This window comes from Tachyglossus aculeatus, chromosome 21 (assembly GCF_015852505.1).
Source record: "Tachyglossus aculeatus isolate mTacAcu1 chromosome 21, mTacAcu1.pri, whole genome shotgun sequence".
Classification (NCBI taxonomy): Eukaryota; Metazoa; Chordata; class Mammalia; order Monotremata; family Tachyglossidae; genus Tachyglossus; species Tachyglossus aculeatus.
In genome coordinates this window covers 59,533,891-59,555,902 of record NC_052086.1, presented here as the reverse complement: position 1 = coordinate 59,555,902, position 22,012 = coordinate 59,533,891, and the positions used below count along the sequence as shown (strand labels likewise).

The 22,012-nt window shown below is 40.5% G+C and overlaps 1 protein-coding gene and 1 non-coding gene across 2 annotated transcripts in view; both read left to right on the top strand.

Moving 5' to 3' along the window:
* Positions 1–22,012, top strand: part of LOC119941908 (protein sidekick-1-like) — a 402,085-nt gene that overhangs the window by 136,618 nt on the left and 243,455 nt on the right. The window lies entirely within an intron of this gene.
* On the top strand, positions 17,267–17,404 carry LOC119942941. The gene has a single exon (XR_005455434.1). It is a non-coding gene; the product is annotated as a small nucleolar RNA SNORA7 (small nucleolar RNA).

Sequence of the window (22,012 nt, the reverse complement as noted above, 5' to 3'; positions counted from 1 at the left end):
AAAAAAACATAAAAAGGTAGTAAGTTTGGGTCCAGTTTCTACACATTTAGTGAGACTCACACTTCTGATATATAAATTATGCCTAACAACTCTCCCAGTTGAGTAGTATACCCTTCTACACACAGTAAGCATTCAGTAAATACCACTGATAGATTGATTGATAAAATATTGATAATCAAAAGGGGTTTAATAATAATAATGGCATTTGTTAAGTGCTTACTATGTGCAAAGCACTGTTCTAAGCGTTGGGGGGGATATAAGGTGATCAGGTTGTCCCATGTGGGGCTCAGAGTCTTAATTCCCATTTTACAGATGAGGTAACTGAGGCCCAGAGAAGTTAAGTGACTTGCCCAAAGTCACACAGCAGACAAGTGGTGGAGCTGGGATTAGAACCCATGACCTCTGGCTCCCAAACCCGTGCTCTTTCCACTGAGCCACGCTGCTTCTCTTTGTACCGGTGGTGTTGGCTGCAGAGATTTAAAGAGTGGGAAAGCCACAAATGAATTTACGAGGTACGGAGTCCATGTGTGTGAAGCTTCATACTACATGTTGACCAGAAGACTTGGGAGCAAGGTAATATGTTTCTCCAGAAGCCCCAGGTCTATCCTGGGCTCAAACAAATTGGAGATATGGAGGCAGGGGAGCCGTGATTCCCCAGAAATCCTCCCTTCCTAGACTTTTTTGTGTAATCCAAGACTCTCCCTCGTCCTTAGATATGTTCCTTATTGCTGATCAAAAAAACTGGAGGATGGGGCAGGGGAACTGACTCAGAGTTTCCTAATGGCATTTCAGAACATTAATCACAGGGCAACCTGGTTTCCCTCTGCTTTAAGCATTGGCCATTATGAAAATTGGATCATAAACATGCCCAGAGTACATTTAAATAACCTCTTGGTTACAAAGGCAAAAAATGTATAAACATACAGGAAAGCTGTAGTGCAAATGCACTCTATTGCAAAATGTCCCAATAGAAAGCTGTTAATCCAGTGGATTTTTGTTTCCGAGTAGGTTAAACAAATGAATCATCAACAGACTGGAAATTTGTCATTTCCTTGCTCTGGCTGTTTGGTTTAAATAGATTGTTTTTGAGGCTAGTTCTAGAAAGTATGGAATTGCTCATTTTGTTAGGATATGTGGTAACTCAGGCTTCTAGATAACACGTTGTAGTGGGGAAGCAGCATAGTTCAGTTGAAAGAACAAGGGGTTAGGAGTCAGAAGACCCAGATTCTTTTCCGAGTTCTGCCAGTGACTTCTTATGTGAGATCTGATGCAAATAAGTTCACCTCTTTGGGCCTCAGTTTCCTCATCTGTAAAATGGGGGCATGATAGCTGCTCTCTCTACCTCTTAGCTCCTGTATCCCACCTGAAACAGGAACCATTTCTGATCTACTTATTGCACATCTTCCTCGGCACTTAGAGCATAGAAAACAATTAATAAATACCGTAATTATCATTTAAAAGAGTCTTTAAAATATCTAGTGGTCTCAAAATTCTAACTACCTTTTCCACACTTACCAGCATCAGAATGATAGCTCTCAAACAGGGATTGGGAACCGAGGGCTTGGAAGTTACATGCAGTGCTTCGTGGAATCAAATGTGGTCCTCCAGCAGAAGGTTCCACCTGTGGACTCAGCATTCAGTCACCGTGAGAGCGATATCATTAGTTTTGCCTCCCCGAGGCAGGAGGCAGGAAGCTGAGCAGGAAGTAGCTGGGTGGCCTCACTCCTTTGAGGGGGGAAAAGGATTGAGGCAGAGCTAAGATTCCGGCCCCATGCCACAGCGAACAGCAGGGTGAGCTCAAGCTATTCTTGTCCCATCCCATCCTCCACACATGCGCCCCTCTTTCTGCAGCAAGCAGCAGTGGCACTGAGGCAGTTGTGCCCAGCCAGGTAGGGCAGCCCCGAGCCTGGCTCTGGGCACAGCCTCATGGACATTAGCCGTGGGCGGGCGATGAGCTGGGCAGAGAAGTAGCCGGGCAGAGGATGAGTTCAGCTGTCATGCCGGGTATTGGAAGCATTTATCGCAGGGCCAACGTACATGCTGTGTCCACAAGCAGCTGGGGTCTCTATTTCTCTTCCTCTCATCTTCTCCCTTTGTCCTCCCCATCTCTGTCTCTGTTTCTCTCACACATTCATTTTCTTCTCTCTCCCTTTCTCTGGCAGGTATTGATCTTACCTCCCCCTCACTCATCCAGCTTCAGAGGAGCAGCGTGGCTCAGTGGAAAGAGCCCGGGCTTTGGAGTCAGAGGTCATGGGTTCAAAAACCGGCTCCGCCGTCAGCTATGTGACTTTGCGCAAGTCACTTAACTTCTTTGTGTCTCAGTTACCTCATCTGTAAAATGGGGATTAAAACTGTGAGCTCCCCCAGGGACAACCTGATCACCTTGTAACCTCCCCAGTGCTTAGAACAGAGCTTTGCACATAGTAAGCACTTAACAAATACCATTAGTATTATTATTATTCTCCTGCTCATGGTAATGGAAGCTGAGGGATCCCCCGAACAGTCCCAAAAGCCGTGCAGGGATTGGGGTCAGAACATGGCCTTCTGCCAGCCTCCTTCCCTTGTCAGCTTGGAAGTTTTTCAGAACTGGTGGAAAGAGGGGAGTTGCAAGTAGGGTAAGAAACAGAATTCAGTGCTCCTGTCTGCTTCCCTCCTGGTTCAGCAGCTTTTTAGATCTAGGTGAGAAAGAGGCGGTCGTGAGTCAGGGGCAATCTGCAGGAGCTTAATCTGCCCCACGACATACATTTCACCCTTCCTTCTATTTGTCAGCTTTTCAGAGCTGGCAGTGAAGGAAGAAATTGGTTATGGAGAGGGAGGCACTGGGTGGGAGTGAGAGGAAGGGAAACGGAGCATCCTGGGTGGTGAGGGATTCCCTTCTCTCTGGATGAAGCAAGAGATGGAAATCTCCCTCCTTCTCTACCCTGTTCCCCTCCCTGGGCTAATTGGGGCATTGGTTCTGGGTTCCCCGGTAAGGGCGGCATGAGTCCAGGAACCTGTGATACCCTGGGCCCCTCCAACTCTCTGGGGCTCCGAGGTAGGGGACTAGATGCCTGGTTTTGGGTTCTTTTTTTTTTTAGTGGGGGTGGTCAACACCCATCTTCCTTGACTGGCAGAGATATCCAAGGGAGTGTCCTATTACTCCCACACTCCCCACCCTTCCCCCTTCTCCTATTTTTCTCTTCCCTTCCTCCCTTTCCCATCTCTTCCTCTCATTTCCCCATCCTCTTCCTTCCCCTTCTTCCCCTTTCCTTCATCCCTGTCTACCTCTTTCCCTCGCCTCCTCACTTTTCCCTTACCTTTCCCTCTTTATTTACCTCTTCCCCTTTCCTGCTCTCCTTTTCTTTTCCCTTATTCTTCCCTTTCTTATTCCCTTTTGTCTTTCCTTTCCTTTTCCTTGCTCTCCCATATCCTTTTCCAACCTCACTGGCAGCAACAGCTGTTATATCATCACATTGTGCTGTGCGCCTCACGATGTTATGAGTCACATCATGGGATGGCTGGGGGGAAGAGGGGAGCTCCAGTTACTCAGAGGTTTCATCTTGTTTGGCTCTTCTGCAAAACCAGGCTTCCAACGTGCGATCTAGAACATGAGAGCCTGTCACCACACTGTGTTATACCCACCCAGGATTATGTCTTCAACAGTGGCGAGGGTCCTTGGAAGGACTGTGTGATAAGCTCTCCCTGTCATTCATCTTAATGAGGAATGTGCCATCCCACAACCATAACTTTTCCCTCTACTTCCTTAGCCTGTCCTCTAGTAGCCCATTAAGAAGCTCTTGTCCATGAATCTATTCAACCCCTCTTTATACCTGTTGTCATTTTTAGGCTTGCATAACTTCCCATGGTAACAAATTATGTTTACCACCTGCTGTAAGAAGAAGGGTTTCTTTTTGTTTGTTTTGAAACTACCACCTTCAAGCTTCAGTGGGTGCCCTCCCATTGCTTTATGATTTTAGTGAACAATTCCTGTGTACATTCCTTTTCTTTAATTAACTTTTGAATCCAAGTGTGTAGGAACAATGCATTTGTATTTGACTGTACAAATATAGTGAGGGTCCTTGTTTGTAGTTCAGTTTCTTTTGTTTTTGATAAAAGAGAACAATTTACTTGTTTCTCATTTACTCCTAGGGAGAGTCATTTTGTTTTATTCTAAAAACGTTGCTTTCTTATTTTTAGGCTCAGAGAGCTACACTTTTCTTCACTGTTATTTGTCCTCTAGATTTTAAAGTATTGAATAGTTTTAAGTAGAACACCGTTGTTTTATCAAAGAAGTTTGAATCCTTTGTGAAGAAAAAAATTATGCATTATCATTACCAATGTGAAAATCAATTAAAATTATTAATAATATAATAATAATAATTGTGGTATTTGTTAAGTGCTTACTATGTGCCAAGCATTGTTCTAAATATTGGGGTAGATACAAGGTAATCAGGTTGGATGCAGTCCATGTCCCTCATGGGGCTCACAGTTTTGATCCCCATTTTACAGATGAGTAACTGAGGCACAGAGAAGTTAAGTAACTTGACCAAGATCACACAGCAGACATGTGGTGGAGCTGGGATTAGAACCCATGACCTCTGACTCCCAGGCACTGGGATTAGAACCCATTATTTCTGACTCCCAAGCCTGTGCTCTTTCTACTAGGCTATGCTGCTTCTCTAATAGGTGTTTTATTGCCTCATCTCCATTTAGTCTTTGACAAAAATACCACGTCGTTTGTGGATCAGTTTTGTCACGCAATCCATTATGTTGCTCTGTTTTCTGCAGATTTCCTGCCAGATTGCAAATTCATTGAGGGCAGGGATCATGTCATTAACACCATTGTACTTTACCATCTGATTAGTACAGTACTCTTCACACACTAAGCTTTCAACAAATGCCACTGATTGATTTTGCTGTCTATCTTAAAATATGTATACGAAGGCATACATACAGGGACATATTGTTTTCCCTTTGTGAAGGTATCTCTACTTTTGGGTGCTGTTATCTGTGTGAAACAACAGGTGAAAAGTCTTTGCCATGTGTGACAATCCTTTAACATCTGCTTAGGTGAAGATTGTCCTTTGGCTTAGGAAGCCACTGGTTTTAGGTCCTGTTGTTGCTTGTTGGTTGCCTGAAGCTATCTTATGATTTGCTTGGTGCCTTGGCCCCCAAAAAGTCATCTGTTTCTAATTTCTGCATGCCAGTTCAGTCTACGTGCAGCCATTGGGTCCCAGAACTGCACAGGTGTGCTCTCTTGCTTTGAATTGGGCTTCAGAGCATTTTTTACATTGTTCTTCATATGGAGTTTGCTTATATCCCCCAACTGCAGCTTGTCATTTACTAATGGCATTGGAATCTTGTTGAGATTTGTTCTCCTCAAATGAGGACAGGGAAGCTGAGGAAAGTTGAGTTGCTGCCAGAATAACCTTGATGCTGGTGACCTTCCTGCATATTCAGTCGTTCATTCAATTGTATTTATTGATTGCCAATGTGTGCAGAGCACTGTACTAAGTGCTTAGGAAGTACAAGTTGGCAACATATAGAGACGGTCCCTACCCAACAACGGGCTCACAGTCTAGAAGGGGGAGACAGACAACAAAACAAAACCTGTAGACTGGTGTCAAAATCATATGAACAAGGAATGCTCTTCTTTCATTACACCGAAGACAGACACCTAAAATGTTTCATGTATTCAGAGGGGGTTGAATACATCATGATGATGATGGCTTTTAGAGTCCTGTCAGCTTGTTGAATACTAGTAAACTGTGGTTATTTTCTTTCATCATTTTATGATGAGATTCGGAGGTGGGTGCTTTCTTTGAAGTGTGCTTTCTCTCCATAAATATATGATTCCATATTGTATATAGCATTAGTATTCTTCAAAAATATAGTTTCTTGGAGTGGTCTGGGTATAATGGTATTTATCATGTTAGTGGGGAAAAAGTTGCTTAATTTTCCCTAGCCATATTATAGCTCTGACAGGGAGGTGAGCCAGATTCCACCTGCTTGCTTCATTTATTTCTTGGTGTGATTGAGCGATCTCTCCCGTGAGAGTGTGGTCTTTGAAGAAAATTGGAAATGCATTGCAAGTTAATCACTTTATCTAGCCAAGAGGGTGAAGTTAGGGAAGAAATATTTTTTTAAAGTGCTGTATACAGCATGTGAGGCAGAAAATAATTATGTTATAGGGTGTAATGACTCAGAGATTAAGAAACTTTTTGCAGCAAAGCAAGAAGTAAAGTAATGTTGTCATTGTCAACATCTGGGAGCTCCTTAGAATCCTTGCAAAAGGATGCTTATAAAAAGCCTGCAATACGACATTCAGAAATATGTATATCCGATTGTTTGAGGTCAAGGCCAGAGAAACTCAGAGCTGTGTAGACTGACTGCAAATCAAAGGTTTCAGTGCCCAGGTCATATTTCTGAAAAACCTTTCAGTCCTATCTCTCCACTCCCCAGAAACATCTAATGGTTGCCCATCCACTTCTGCATCAAACAGAAATTCCTCAGCATCATCTTTGAGACACTCAGTCAGCTCTCCCCCTCAAACATTACCTCTTGGATCTCTGATTACAACCCAGCCTGTACACTTAGCTCCTCTAATGCCAATTTACTCACTGTACTCTGGTCTTGTCTGTTTCGTCACTGACCCTTTTCCCAAATCATCTCTCTGGCCTGGAACTCCTTCTCCGTTCATATCTGATAGACCACCACTCTTCCCATCTTCAAAGCCTTGATAAAATCATTCCTCTAAGGGACCTTCCCTGACCAACTCATCATTTCCCCAACCTATTTCCCTCTTCTCAGCATTGCCTATGGTCTTGGTTATGTACCCCATAAGCACTTTGATATTCACCTCACTCCTAGCCCCACAATACTTATGTCCATATCCATATATTATGCTGTTTCCCCAAGCTGGAATGTATTTTAATATCTATCTCCCTCTCTGTCTGTAAACTGGATCATGTCTATCAGCTCTATTGTATTATACTCTCCCAAGCATTTGGAGAAGCCGCATGGCTCAGTGGCAAGAGCCCAGGCTTTGGAGTCAGAGGTCATGGGTTCAAATTCCACTCCGCAACTTGTTAGCTGGGTGACTTTGGGCAAGTCACTTCACTTCTCTGGGACTCAGTTCCCTCATCTGTCAAATGGGGATTAAGGCTGTGAGCCCCAGGTGGGACAACTTGATCAACTTGTATCTTCCCCAATGCTTATAACAGTGCTTGGCACATAGTAAGCGCTTAACAAATGCCATTATTATTATTATTATTATCATCATCATCATTATTTAGTATTTTGCCAAGAAAACTCTATGGATACACAACCAGAATGATTGCAGATGGACAAGGGGCTTTCTGGGAGGGATGTGTCCACGGTGTTGCTATGGGTTGGAAACAACTCGACAGCATAAGACTAGACAAGCATTTAGTACAGTGCTCGCATACAGTAAGCTTTCAATAAATACCTCTGGTGGATTGATTGATTCAGACAAAAGGCAGTAAGTTCAGCAGACATGATCTTAGCAGAACTACAGTTACAAGAGAAATAAATGGAGCAACCCCAAGTTCTCTGTTTTGAATTCATAGATCTGACATAAACCTTTTGCACCATCAAAATTCCTTGGTTTCAGAGATGAGCAAATCGATGTGCCCAGCGTTCAGGAAGTCTGTGCACTACTCCAAGCTGGTGAGCAGGGAGTTGACTACTACAGCAGACTGATCGGATTGGATGTGGAGGAATCTGGAGAGGAGGTTAGGCCTTTGAGGTTTTGTAAAGATTGGGATGCTCAGTAATGGTCTTCAGAACAGAGACAGACATTTTGTAGAGCTACTTCATCAGCCCACTAAGGAATCGTCTCAATCACCATAAAATGGAATAATATGACAGCCACTTACTGGTCATTCCAGCCGTTTTCTGTACCTATAGATTGCTTTTTCCAGCAATACCATCATCTTTGAAAACAAAGAATGACCTTCTCTCTCTCATCTATTTGTATATAATAAAGATAGGTATCCTTTGTTTTTTGTTCTTTTGTTTAAAATATATTTGTATATTTATAGTGTATATTTATATATTCATATGTATATATTATACATTATATATTTACACATTATATATATCCTTTTAAAAACACAGGATGTCTCTATATATACACAGGAGAAGAGAAGTTGATGTATGAGAGCTCTGGAGACAACAAACATGCATTGGATTATATGTATATATCTTTTAAAACAATGGATGACTATGCCTATTGTATATTATAATTTACATACACACATTTATAGATTACTGTATGAATAATTTCAGAAATAAAAAATAATTGTAGGTAGTCTACTTTTTAATTAGTTTCTTTTCTTATGGTTTAAACATGATAGTTAATATATTTGTTTCATTACTCTGAATAATTTAGTAATATACAAATTTATCTAGCCTTATAATTCTATTTCAGAAATCAGAGAAGAAATGGTCTTGAAGATACCAAATCCTATTCCAGAAATTAGGGCACACAATTTCCCCATACTCTTATATTTTCCTAGTTTTATTCTTAATTTTAATTTGAAGCTAGAGCATTTATTTCCAAAGAAGCAGCAATTTAAGGCTAGATTGTTGAGAAAAGAACAACCTTTAACCTTTGATGGTATAATGAATCTTTTTTTATAGTACATTTCCTATGAACATAAAAGAATAATCATGGTTCATTGTTCGTTGCTAAAATACCAACTAGTCCAATAGATTTTAGGCGTGATTGGATGGTTTTCCTGGGAATAATATGCTCATTATTTGAAACTGATGCGTTTTTCCTGTTACATTTACCAGTACAGGGAAACTGAAACAAACCAGAGTCCAAAGTAGTTTTAATAAACTTTGCTACTTCATGTAAAGTAATAGTTAGCTCTGTTTTCCCTCTTAGGAAGTAAACTGCATATTTCCCAGCCCTTGCTCATACTGCAAGCTCAGTAAGCAGTACTGAGTCTAAAAGGGTTAAGGAGCAATTGTTGTGCAATACTGAGTGGATTAGGTTCCTCTGTGTAATCCAAGATTTTAGTGATTCTGGAAGTGCTTTAGTTTCCTGACTGTGTGTTCTTGAATGAGAATATGTGGCCATCTTAGTGATCTTAATAATTGCCTACTTTCATATTTGCGGAGAGTGGCTTTGATCGTATTTCTTGTGCATTTGGATGTGGTTGAGGAGACCAGTGCCTGAGAATAGCTAAAATTGACCTAGTCCATTCAGGAACATTATATCCTAGATGCCTATGGCCTTATAACAATAATGTTCTTTAACATTATTAGATTTGAAATTTACAGATATGAAATCAACACATCATCAGATTTTAAAAAAACAGTTACAAAAGGCATAATTGCTACTACCAATTGTGGCTGAGTGTGTGGTGCTTGTCTGCTCCTTATAAAGCAATAGGATATGGGCGTTTATTTTCCCAAGTACTGTCTCTCATGGAAAAATTCCCCTGAGAGGATAATAATAATAATGATAATAATAATAATAATGATGATGGTGTTTGTTAAGCACTTACTGTGCCAAGCACTGTCCTAAGAACCGGGGTAGATATACAAGGTAATCAGGTTGTCCCACGTGGGGCTTACAGTCTTAATCCCCACTGTACAGATGAGGTAACTGAGGCACAGAGAAGTCAAGTGACTTGCCCAAAGTCACACAGCCGATAAGTGGCAGAGCTGGGATTAGAACCCAAGACCTCTGACTCCCAAGCCTGTGCTCTTTCCACTAAGCCACACTGCTTCTTGATCTCTGCCTCTAGACTGTATGCTTGTTGTGGGCAGGGAATGTGCCTCTTTATTGTTATATTGTACTTTCCCAAGCGCTTAGTGCTGTGCTTTGAACACATTAAGTACTCAATAAATATGATTGAAAGAATGAATGAATTCCTTGTAGGCATGCAGAGATGGTTTTAGGGAGGGACCATCTTGAAAATTGCAGAGTTAGTTGGGGGTGGTCGTGCTTTGACAATAGGACAAGAGAAGTTGATGTCTGAGAGACCTGGAGACAACAAAGGTGCATTGGGGTAGAGCCACCCAACCACCAGCAGCCCAAAACAGCAGGGGAGGGGCAGCAGCAGGGAAAGAGGCAGTCACCATGCAGCCTTATTCTGCTCCTCTATTTCCACCATGTTCCCTTTAGCTGGTCTCAACTTCCAAGGTAATTTCTGCCATGATCTCCAAGGCTGTGGCCAAAACAGCCTCAAATCCCGGGGTCAGCCACTTGGAATATGGTGGTGTCAAAGGGTGAGGAAGTGCTGAGACTCCCTTCTGCTGCTGCTGCCAATTTAGTTCTCTCCAGTCACCTTTGCTGCCCTGTTCTCTGCCCCATTTCTGTTTGGGAAGGAACTGCTCCTGCTATAATAGGGGTTTTCTTGCCAGAGGCCCCTGCTTGTGGAAGTTTACCCTGTGCCAAAACTCCCAGGAAGCAGAACCTAGTGGTAGAAGGAGCAACAGTAAAGTCAGCAAGAAACAGCATGGCTCAGTGGAAAGACCACGGGCTTTGGAGTCAGAGGTCATGGGTTCACATCCCAGCTCCACCAATTGTCAGCTGTGTGACTCTGGGCAAGTCACTTCACTTCTCTGTGCCTCAGTTCCTTCATCTGTAAAATGGGGATTAAGACTGTGAGCCCCCTGTGGGACAACCTGATCACCTTGTATCCTCCCCAGTGCTTAGAACAGTGCTTTGCACATAGTAAGTGCTTAATGAATGCCATTATTATTATTATTATTATTATTATTAATTATTCTAGAGCAGGAATCAGAATGGGGTGGAGCTCCCCCAGGGCTGGAGAGACATTTCAGGGGATTGGTCACAACCAGCGCTCCCAGGTGAATTTTTCCTTGATGAATATTGTGTGTGTGAATTGTGTGTGTGTGTGTGTGTGTGTGTGTGTGTGTGTGTGTGTGTGTGTGTGTCGTGGGGGGATTGTTTAGTGTGTCTAGACTGGTCAAGGAGTAGGGGTGGGGGTGGAGAATGTATCTGTTATGCCTTTCTCCCTGCCAATTTTTCTCATTCCTTTCTTTCTATCTGTCTGTGTGTCTCCCTCTCTCCTTGGTTTCTTCTCTTTGTCTCCCTCTCTGTCTTTCTCTCTCCTTCCTACCATCTATCTCCCTTTCTTGCTTTTTTCTCTACAGACCCTTAATATTAAACCACTGAACCTTCCCCAGAAAACCCTGCCTTCTGTTTCAGTTTGCCCTTTGGAAATTATGTTCATCTTACTCCAATTTTAAGCTCCTTCAAGGCAGGGATCATGTATACCAACTCTATTGTATTGTGCTACTGCCCACAGTAAGCACTCAAATACTGTGTGGATTGATTGATTTATCAAGGTGGATTGCCTGATTTAAATGTGAAATGTCATACGAGAGTTTAGTGCAGTGCTTTGTGCACAGTAAATGCTCAATAAATATGATTGAGTACAAGGTTCTTTCCTTTCCTGCACAAACCAGTACCAGTGGGGCCTCATAACAGTGAGACTAAAATGATTTGTGAATAAAGTAGACAGCATCCAGGAGCCTCCTTCTGAGAGGAGTGGATTTACAGTTTTGTTGATTCTTCCTAAAGTGTTCAGTTGTACCTCATGAAATTTGCAAATCTCATTTAAAATCTAAAAACTAAATCTACAGCATTAAAAAGCAGCATATGAAGATAAAGGAGGTGCATAGACACTAGAGTTTCTCTAACTTTAACAGTCTAAATTTTGGAATGGAAAAATAGAAAATTGGTTGTTAAAATGAACATTAAAATACAGAAAGAAGAAGACTACAGATGAAAATCAAGGTTCAAAAATAAGTGCAGCATGAGAAGCACCATGGCCTGATGACAAGATCATGGGCTTGGGAGTCAGAGGACGTGGGTTCTAATCCCAGCTCTGCCAGTTGTGGGCTGTGTGACCTTGGACAAGTTGTTTCACTTCTCTGTGTCTCAGTTACCTCATCTGTAAAGTGGAGATTAAGACTGTGAGCCCCAAGTGGGACAACCTGATTACCTGTATCCACCCCAGCACTTTGAACAGTGCTTGGCACATAGTAAGTGCTTAACAAATACCATAATTAGTATGCAAAATAAGTAAACTTTAATTCAGCTTGTTGCAGGTAATCTGGTTAATGATAAATGGGTTTAATAATCCTATTGTTGTTCAATGCAGGGTTTAAGAGACCATTAATTTTCTGTATTGTGGTGTCTTAGAGTGACTATGATCAGAATAGTGCAAGTGGAATAATACCTTATTTTGTAGTAGCTTAATAACATAGGGGTTCCAAGTAGAATTGTTGGCATGAGAGGTTACTAAGAGGACGATCTATGGTTTGCAAATGCTTAATTTTTAAAATTTTACACTCTACTATTTAAGTAAGCCAGGTAGATAATCATGTCATGGTTGGTTATTTTTTCCCTCCTCTTTACTCCTTAAAATTTTTATTCAGGGAAAATAATAAAAATCTGAAGAAGCACATGGATCAGTCAGTGTGCCTTTTGAGTATGAAAAGGTTCATAAGGAATGAGACAAGGTGGCAAAAAAACCCAACTCAGTGCCAGGTGCTGTCAACATCATAGTGCCACCCTCTGCCACAGGAACCAGGGATGGCTGCCAGTCAACCAGGCAATAGTATTGATTAAGAACAAGAATAATAATTATGGTACTTGTTAAGTACCTCGTGCCAGGCATTGTTCTAAGCACTGGATTATGCGAGTTAAGCATGTTGGACACAGTCCCTGTCCCACATGGGGCTCAGAGTCTAAGTAGGAGGGAGAACAGGTATTAAATCCCCATTTTATAGTTGAGGAAACTGAGGCACAGAGAAGTTAAATGATTTTCCCAAGGTCACATGCCAGGCAAGTGGCAGAGTCAGAATTGGAACCCAGGTCTCCTGACTTCCAGGCCCATGCTCTTTCCACGAGTTCATGCTGCTTCTCAGTTGATTGGGAGAGTGTCTGTTGTAGGGACCATCTCTATATGTTTCCGACTTGTACTTCTCAAGCACTTAGTACAGTGCTCTGCACACAGTAAGCGCTCAATTAGTACGATTGAATGAATGAATTAAATGTGGTGGCAAAACAAGGGATAGCTTTTTGGTATGTACAGTATACAAAACTAAATACACAAGCATCTTCCTGTTATGGAAAATTATTAATACAGTTTCCCTCTAGAAAAATTTTAATGCAATTTCCATATACTTCCATTTACATTTAGTTTAGTAATCTGCATTAGAATTGGCTAAAGAAACCACTATACAGTGGATGCAGAAATAAATAGATTACAATTACAAAAGAAAACTTCTGCTTTGGAAAAATTACTTCAGACATGATTTTTGCTTAATATCCTGTAGGCACTTAAATACTGTTGATTGGTCAGTTTTGCTTTGTTGCTTGAGTGTGTGTGTGTGTGTGTGTGTGTGTGTGTGTGTGTGTGTGTGTGTGTGTGTTTGTATTTTGTGTTGTTATCTACCTTAGAGAAAACCTGGTTGGCAACTGGTTGCCAAGATTAGGGAAAGAGAGAAATGTAACCCTTTCCTTTTTCAGCAGTTCATTGCAGTCTGTTTGCAGGCCCATTTCCTTCTGAAGACAAGGGTGATGGGGAGGTGAAGAGTGAGAGGGGAAAAGTTGAGTGGTAAGTTGTGAGGCAAAAGGGGATAGGGAGGGATGGTGAAAAGGGCCCAGCCTTCCTGCTGAGAAGGGTAGGCACAAATAGTTGCACTGAACTAATTACATTAAAAATGCAAGCCGAAAGCGTCACTTGAACTGTAGTTTTTGAAGAATGTGTGTGCCATTATTGTCATCAATTGTCACCTCCTTCTGCAAAATAACACATTTTTATGTAACCAATACATTTGTGGTGACTGAGAAAGAACAGTTTCCCAAAACCTTTCACTGTTGGCATTCCAGTGTAGCTGCCACCATCTTGGATGGCTCAGTGCATTCGCAGGGACATCCAGGGTAGTGGCACCCAGAATTAAGGTCCTTGGTAATGTCCTCCACCTTGCACTTTGTGCTCCTGAGAAGGGAATCAACCCATGAATCTGGATTATAATCAAGGGGTTGGGATGAAGATGTGTAGTTTTGGTGCTCTTTGTGCTATCAGCATCTCTGCATACATAAAGACAACAGAGCCCTGAAAATTTTCAGTTGTACCTAAAGTCTATGTCACCTCCAGTATGCTATGTCACTATGATTGAGAAGCAACCAAGCACAGTGATTTCTCTCTCCTTCTTTTATTAATTTGCCTTAGAAAATTAAGTCCCTTCTTTTTTGATATTTTCTTGATTAAAATTTATTAAAGGAAATTTATTGTTAAAGCTTGTCTAAGCCTTTCAGAGTTGATGTAAGAATTCCAGTTTAGAAATTATTGATACATTTCTGATGGAATATATAAAAAACAATGGATCTGAATTAGGATGAGAGAGAATCAATGTTTTGCTTTATGGATAAACTTTTCTAAATAGGCAGTATTTAGTAAAAATTGTTTTACTGCTTTTTTCCGTTTGGTATTGGTGATTTAATTAAGCATTAGTGATATAGACATTCATCATTATTGTATTGGAGACTGTGTTCTAAAAACATCCATTGACTTTTAGTTTTGCCAAACACAGATTTATTAACATCATCCTGCATCAGGGTTGGGGAATTTTCTCAAATGCTAATAATGCAGTATTTCCAAGAAGTAAATGCAGCATCCCCAATGTAGAAAACTGGAAAATAAAAGAATGCTTGAGTTTTCAGAGTATAATAGCTAACTACAGAGAGAACCAATCCTCCGTGATTTCTCATAATACCTTTTATATGCGTGCTATCAGATGTTTCTTTTCTCTTGGTAAAATCTCACTTTTTCCCAGTTACACCCTGATTCTTGAGAGTCAGAATGATGAAATACAGGAGTAAATAGAGCTTTGAACCTGATAAAATAATTTGCTGGTCTGTAATCGCATTATATTATGAATAACTCTAGATTATTATTTTTTTTTCAAAGCTTAAATGTAGTTTTGTCATTGAACAAGCGATTATGCACCTGCTGATCTTTAATTTTTGGTTTAAGTGATGGGACTGAAATCTACGTAGTAGAAAGTGCAACAGAGTACCTACCCATTGAAGAATATGTTATAGTTGCTAATAGACTAAAGCCTGCTCTGCTAATATATATATATATATATGTATATATATATAATCAGTCTAGCTTCATTATCCAGGCAGTGGTTACTTCCAGGTTTGTTTTCTGAAGAAAGTTTGAAGTGAAAACCATTGCTCTTCCTTTTTCAGTGACCTTTTGGAAGATTTTGTGTACTCCATCTTGCTGCTTGATTACTTGAAGACTCATTGAGCAGTTTCCTTGAAGACTATTCTTAATGCTAGCCATTGGCATGAAAACATATCACTTTTCATGCCACTTGTATACCTATGCAAGCGCTGAGGATGACTATGAGTAAATAAATACATAAGTGCAGGAATTGGCAGAAGGGTTGATTAGAACTGAGGTTGATTTGATATTGATAATCTGTAGGGGAATCTGGTTAGAGGAAATGGGATTGATTTTTAGCAGCGTTTTTAAGGGCTGAGGTCTGGCAGATTTTTGGGGAAAAGAAAATGAGAGCAAAGAGAAGTGGGGAAGACAAGAGCGGGAGGCACCCAGGTGGTAGGCTTGAAAAGAGTTAAGCCTGGGAGGAGAGGAGAAGAGTTTGGAAGAGAGCTGATAAAACAGAGTAGAGAGAAATGGAGGAGAGCCTTGAAGCCAATGCTAAGAAGTCTTTGCTCGATTTGGAGGGAGGAGAGCAACCATTTGAGGGTTTTCAGGACACAGAAGACTTGTGCAGAGCAATACTTGAGGAGGTGATTTGGGCAGTAGTGTGGCATTTAGACTGAAGCAGGGAAAAGTCTGGTGGCAGGGAAACAAATGAGAAGTCTGCTGCAGTACTCCAGTTGTTGTGAGAAGTGGTTGAAATAGGGTCATGGCTCTATGGGGAGAGAGGAAGGGGTAGATCCAAATAAGGTTTATGAAGAAAAATAGAGTGAATGTTGTTCAAAATGAAAATTTTCCCTTTAAGAAGTTTACATTATATTTCAAGTTTTTAATCTAGGCTTGGAAAAAAATGCTATATAAATAAAAACTAGTATTACTACCTGTTCTAGACTGTGAGCCCGTTGTTGGGTAGGGACTGTTGCTATCTGTTGCCAAATTGTACTTTCTAAGCTCTTGGTACAGGGCTCTGCATGCAATAAGTGCTCAATAAATATGATTGAATGAATGAATGTTCTTCTACTTGGCATGCTCATGTAATAGAAGAACACTGGTAGGTTGCATGGCTAAAGAAATGATTCTAAAACTTTTCCTTAATATAAAATGTGTACATAGATTATCATTGTTTAATGATAATATTCCTCCTCTGTCTTCACCCCTCAGATTGTCCTGATATTTTGTCTTGGAAGGTTTGACCATCAGCAATTATCCCAGATCAGTTCAAGACATAGTGGTAGAAAAAGTTAATAATTTTACTATTAGCCTGATAACATTTTTATGTCTTTCCTTTTATTAATTAGTTAGCAAAACTATTTTATTTCATATCGAAGTACTTGCTAATTACTTCAATCATGAGAAGATGAAATGAGGTCCAAATGTCCTATTAATTCCTTTGAGCTTGGAAGTTTTTGTGTAATTGATTTGGCAAGAGGAATAACTGAGATTAGTTGCTAATGAGAAGATAAGTATAGTCATTTTTAGCATGATATAAAGCCGAGATTGTCAGTAGGTAGTAAAAGGAACCTAGATTATTTTTCAGTGGACCTTGCTTCTTTCCATGAAATCATTAACATTTCCAAGTGTTGTAAATTAGGTTATTTCACACCTTTAATTTTAATACCATTAACCCTCTAACTGTAGGTATTTTTAAACTTTGCTTATTAAAGAGATATTAATGAAGTTAAGAATATAATTAATCACTCTCATATATATACTCTTCAATGTGTGTGTATATATATATGAAATATATATATATATATATACATAATGACACTCAAATATGGGCATATTTGCTCATTTCATTAGTTTTAACTATTCTAGCTATAAGTAATTTTCTTTGTGTCTCTCCAGTTAGAGTCTAAACTCCTTAGAGGCAATGTCACTTCATTATTCTCTACTTCCCAAGCATCTAGGACAGTGCACTGCATCAAATTAGAACTTAGTAAATATTCCTATTACTACTGTAACTACTAATGGAAAGAACATGGGTCTGGAAATCAGGAGACCAGGATTTTATTTCCTGCTGCTATTGACCTGCTGCCCTCTTAGGATCGCACCAGGAGAGTTTCCAGTACTCTACCAGTATCGGCTATGGGAGGAAGTGTCAAGCAGAGGTGTGCCTATTCCATTCCTAGCTTGGGCAGTGGCTAGCGAGTGGAAGGCAATCTGCTACAAGGCAAAACTCACCTGTGCTGGGCAGCAGCAGCATGGGAGAGAGTCAAGTGTGGAGACTCAAGTTGACTGCGCAGAAGGCGGCAATGGAAAATCACTTCCATTTTTTTACTAAGAAAACTCTCTGGATACACTACCAGAACAATTGCAGATGGAGGTGGGGTGTTCTGGAATAGATGTGTCCATGGAGTCATTATGTGTTGGAGACGACTCAACAGCTTAAGACAAGAAAATTGACTTGCTGCCAGAAATTAAAAGCATTATACCTCACATCTTTGCTTCCATTTCCTCGTTTGTAAAATGAGGATAAAGTACCTTTTCCTAGCATCTCTTAGACTGTGAGCTCCTCAAGGCTCGAGACTGATCTAATTATGCTATTTTTTGCCTCAGAGCTTAGCACAATACTTGTCACATAGTAAGCACTTAGTAACTACTATCAGGTTTTTTTTCCATTACCCCTATTTTATAGCAAAGCCCTCTGTCTCAAAAATATGTTTGTACCCTTGCTCCTTGGTACCTAGACTATGCCTTTGTGACTGACACGTGCTTCCCAAATCCTGCCCTCTTTGCAGCTTCACCTCATTTCTAATTCCCGTGCAGCAGGATGGTCTGTCTCTTCCTGCTGTTTTCCAACTCTGAGACTTCACCAGATCATCAGAAACTTTATTTGATTGTTTTTCAAACTTTAAAACCCTCTTTTACTGTCCTCCTACTTCAGCTCATCAGAGAGTGACCCATTCTCTTCAGAGGATCAGGAGGTACTAAGGCACAAGAAAGAGGGTTAAGGTCACCCTTAAAGTTGTGTAGCATTAGCACGAGGAATTGGACAAGTAGCTGTTCTTTTGATGCTGTGATAGGATTAACAGGCATAGGTGTGGCTAGAAAGAACAATTATAAACTGACCATCTATTCCACATGACCTGCACATAGGTCTTTTGTGCTCCATGTATGCTTGCTATTTTTTGCTCAACTTCATTTTGCACCCTGTTTTCTATTGTTCGTGGTATCCCGTTCTTTCTAGAGAGATCATCCGCTCTTAATTGCCACACGCCAGGCTGGTGTTTCCACAGATATTGCCTCCTAGCAGTTCAGTTACTCTATCCTATTATGTAAAGGCTGTGCTTCACTATATCTTTAAAACAGTTGCTTTTCCTTCCTTGCTTCACCCTATCCCTTTTCAGTTTATCACTCAATTTTGCTCAGGTAAGCACTCTTCTCACTTTCCCCCGTCAAGACCATAAGCAGAGCTCTGTACTCAGTAAGTGTCTGGGAAATATCATTGATTGATTAATCGATTGATCAACAATACTGATTAAACTCTAGGGCAAAACATAGTATTAGGAATTTGGGGAACATTTAGAAACATAATGTGTGATTTCTGCCATCAAGGGGAATACAATCTAAATTAATTAATGACTATACAATAGTTGAAAGTGTGAGCGTGGACATAAATGAGTATAAATAATAAATAAAAATAGATAAATGAATAAAAATCTTTTTGTGGATAGAGAAGCAGCATAGTCTAGTGAAAAGAGCACAGACCTATGAGTCAGAGGGGCCTTGGTTCTCATCTGTACGCTCAATAAATACCACTGATTGATTAGAGGAGGTGACAGACATTAAAATGAATTATGGATATGTACAGAAGTGCTGTGGTGCTGAGGGTGTGGTGAATAACACGTGCTTAAGGGGTACAGATCTAGATAGGCAACAGAAGGGAGAGGGAGTTGGAAAAATGAGGGCTAAATTGGGGAAGGCCTCTTGGAGGAGCTGTAGTTTTTATAAACTTTGAAGGTGTTGAGAGTGGTGGTCTGTCAAATACGGAGGGGGAGGACAAAAGAAGGGAGAATGTGGTCAAGATGTTGGCACCACGATAAACGTGATTTGAGGTACAGTGAGCTGATTTGGTTGCATTAGGAAATCAACGAGGTAAGGTAGGAGGGAGGGAGCTGAGAGTGTTTTAAAGCTGATAGTAAGAAGTTTCTGTACAATGCAGAGTAAGCATTGGAGGTTCTTGAAGATTAGGGAGACATAGACTGAATGGATTTTCGGTTGGCTGTGATTTTCCAGATTGTTGATTCATAGACTGCAGGACATACTGATAGAGTCCTGTATACCCACCAAGAATTCAGACAGTGTCTAATTTGCTCCTGCCAATTGTTTCCCAGAGCTTGGTGTGGTGCTATGCAAAAGTGGGTTTAATAAATACTATTACTACAGCGAGTACTACTACTGAAAGGAGATGTGGGCTCCTGAAAATGTAAAACACTGGAAGCAAGGGCATTTCTACATGCAGGATGTGGAACCTTACAGTTAACACACAAGCTTATTTTAAAAATAAATTATTGGAATTACTTGCCTTATTTGTGCATTACTTTGGAGTCAGACTTGTTAGATTGAAATGCTGCAGTAGTTTATTGTACGCTCCATTGTACATACCAATGGATACCTCAAGGTATCTTATTTGGAATGTGAGTCCTTTCAACATTAACAGCATTTTTTTTCTACAAAAATATATATCTTTTTCAGTGACTAGTCTGACACTTTAAAACATTGTTGTTTTTGCTTTTAAAAAATGATAGATAGTACCAATACAATTTAACTGTCCTCTGAAGAGCAGGTTTAATCTGTAGCTCAACTGTCTTGTTCTTCTAATTTGGATTGAAAGCCTTTCGAGCATTGTTCAAACAGACTTCAGGTCTGGAGCCTCAAAAACTCACTATTAGATAATAATAGTTGCAAATCTTGAAAGAGATGGAGATACAATATCTGATTAGTTTTATTAAAATGTTTAGGAGAATTATAATGCAAGGGGAAATTGCCATATGAAAAATAAAGTAGATGTGTCTTAAAGCAAAAACCTCAAATGAAATTACTAATGAGATCGTCCTATTAAACCATGCCCGCAAAATTGTATGGAATTATGGCTAGATAACTGATAGCTCATTATTACAGAGTTTAAGTTCTAAGTAAATAATTGTCTTTGGTCACAATTGTTTTTTAAAAAAAGTTATTCAAAACTAAAGTTTCGTACAATCAAAAATATTACCAACTACTCATAACAAAATCAAAAGCTGATGATATATACATATATATGATATAGATAATAAAAAACTCTGGAAATTATCTAACAATATATAATCTATATTAGCTAATATAGTTTTTTGTTTCCTCAATTCCTGTTTTTTATTTTTATGGAAGAAGCACAGAAATGTATCAGGTGCTCTCCAGCTGAACAAGCGATTATGCATCTGCTGATCTTTAATTTTTGGTTTAATTAAGTGATGGGACTGGAATCTCCATAGGAGAAAGTGCAACAGAGTACCTACCCATTAAAAAATATGTTATAGTTGCTAGTAGACTAAGGGCTGCACTGCTAGAAAAAAAACATACAGCTATGCTCCTTCCCCCATTTGTGATTTTTGAGAAGGCAGCTTCTGTGGATTGAAGGGGACACAAATCAAAACTGGAGGAGGTAAAGGAGAGAATTGAAGAAGAACTGGAGATATCAGATAGAGACAACATACACAAGGAATCTGGAGAGGAATGATAGGAGGGAGATGGGGTGATGAGTAGAGGGAGCTGTGGGGCAAGGGAGGGTTGTTTTAGGGTAGAGGAGATATAAGCATGTTTGAAAGTATTGGGGGAAAAACTGCTGGAGAGTAAACAGTTTGAGAATGGGGGTCAGGGAGGAAAATGGGAAAAGCAGTGTGGCTTAGTGGCAAGAGCACGGTCTTGGGAGTCAGAGGACATGGGTTCTAATCCTGGCTCCTCCATTTGCCTGCTTTGTGATCCTGGGAAACTCAGTTAACTTCCCTGTGCCTCAGTTACCTCATCTGTAAAATGGGAAATAAAACTGTGAACTCCCCGTGGGACAACATGATTATCTTGTATCTACCCCAGTGCTTAGAACAGTGCTTGGCATATATTAAACACTTAACAAATACCGTTATTATTATTATCTCCTTTTTTCCAAGTCTAAGCGCTGGGGTGCGGGGGGGTGGGTTACAAGGTGATCAGGTTGTCCCACGGGGGGCTCACAGTCTTCATCCCCATTTTACAGATGAGGTAACTGAGGCTCAGAGAAGTTAAGTGACTTGCCCAAGGTCACAGCAGACATGGGGAGTCAGGATTAGAACCCATGACCTCTGACTCCAAAGCCCATGCTCTTTCCACTGAGCTATGCTGCTTCTGTAATGTCTTTAACACTGCAGGCCATTCCCTTCTCCTGGAAACATTAACTAGCCTTGTCTTCACTGACATGGTTCTCCCCTGGTTCTCCTCCTATCCCTGTGTCCTCTCATTCCCATTCTCTTTTGCAGGCTCCTCCTCTGTTTCCCACATCCTAACTGTGGGAATCCCTAAAGGTTCAGTTCTGGGTCCCCTTCTGTTCTCCATCTACACCCTCTCCCTTGGAGAACTCATTTGCCCACATGGCTCCAGCTACCACCTTTATGCAGATTCCCAAATTGACCTCTCCAGCCTTGATCTCTCTCTCCTTCTGCAGTCTCACATTTCCTCCTGCCTTCAGAACATCTCTATTTGGATGTCCCTGTGACACCTCAAACTTAACATATCCAAAGTAGAACTCCTTGTCTTCTTACCCAAACCTT